We start from the raw sequence: 1489 nt of genomic DNA, 5'->3' as shown, positions 1-1489 counted from the left end.
GTCTGTACAGTGCCAGCTATACAGACTTATACAGCTCTGTACATCACTAATCTGGCCGAAAAAGGCCTGCTGTTCAGTAGATTTTGCATATAACCCTGCATAACTCACCAAGAGTGCCAAGCTGGCTTCAAAATCCACTTTATAGAGTTTAACAGTGTAATTAATTGAAAAAGTGGTGAATTTAAACCTAATCAAGTTAAATCTGTACTGTATACACTGGAACAAGTCATGATTTGTGCTGATTCAATCTAGTGCTGGCTGGCTTGGAACCTGCAAATATCATCAAAAATCAAAAATCATGGTGAGCAACAGTGACAATGCAACTCAGAAGGTAATATGACAATATTTATATTATAAACAACAATTAATCAGATTTGCTGCTGTAGAAGTGATTTATTAAAGCATTTCAACTATTTTATCTAACATACAATTCATATATTCTGATTCATTTCATGAATTTCAATTTGTCATTCAATTGTTGAATCCTACCTCCCATCTACTGTGTATTAAGAATATGATATAAATGAGTGTCAGTACATTCATTGTATTGATTGATTGATTGAAAAGTAATATTGATATTTGCAAATCAGAAGCAATACATGCTATAAAAATTGAATAAAAGATTTTCATATTCTTGTATATTACAATATAAAAAATGAGTTATCAGAACACTGCAGAGATATTTCATCATTTATTAAACACAATATTTAAATAAATATAAATGATAAAATACTCATCAAATTAATGTTATATTAATAACTTGTATAAAGTCTTTCATGAGGTTTTGAAATCACTCTGCATACTCTATAAACATTATATCAAGATGTTTGAATTCTCAATGAAATATAATAAAAAAGCTTTTGATTCAAATCTATGATATTGATCTTTCTTTAAAAAATCTATTGAAATTTTAAATAAAATTTATTTATTTATTTTTATTTCTTTGAATCAGTAATGGTTGCGATGGCGAGTGCGCGGCCGGAAACGGCGTTCCCCGCCGGATCCGGTGAAGCGCCGTCCGTGTGTGGTCTAGCGCGGATCGATGCGGTCTGGCGCTGCCCCGTTCGGGCATGGCGTTGACCCACCGGTCAGCTTCGACTCTCCGACGTCATCTGTCGCGACTATATAAAGCTGCTTCGACTGCCTCCCTCGCACACGCACTTCTGCGTCCTTATTTCCCTTTCCCCTTTCTCCCCTTCCCTTCATCCATTTCCTTTCTCTTCTCTTCTCTGCCCCCCTGCCGTCTCGTCCCCCCGACCCACTGCCACTTCGCCACCACCCAGCCGTCCATCACCCTGATTTGGTCGCCGCCGGTCGAAGAAGGCCTCTGCGGCATTGGCATCAGCATCGAACCCGCCTAGGGTTCTTTTTCATATATGCCATATGTGTTCTTTGCCTTACGCCTTCTTCCATTCCTCTTCCTGCTCCTTCACTCTCTACTCCACGTGCTCGCGTTGAAGTCATACATGCGATCTCAAAAACAAAACAA

This window comes from Histoplasma capsulatum, genomic scaffold (genome assembly GCF_000149585.1).
Source record: "Histoplasma capsulatum NAm1 scaffold_25 genomic scaffold, whole genome shotgun sequence".
NCBI classification, from domain to species: Eukaryota; Fungi; Ascomycota; class Eurotiomycetes; order Onygenales; family Ajellomycetaceae; genus Histoplasma; species Histoplasma mississippiense.
This window is presented reverse-complemented; position numbering follows the sequence as displayed.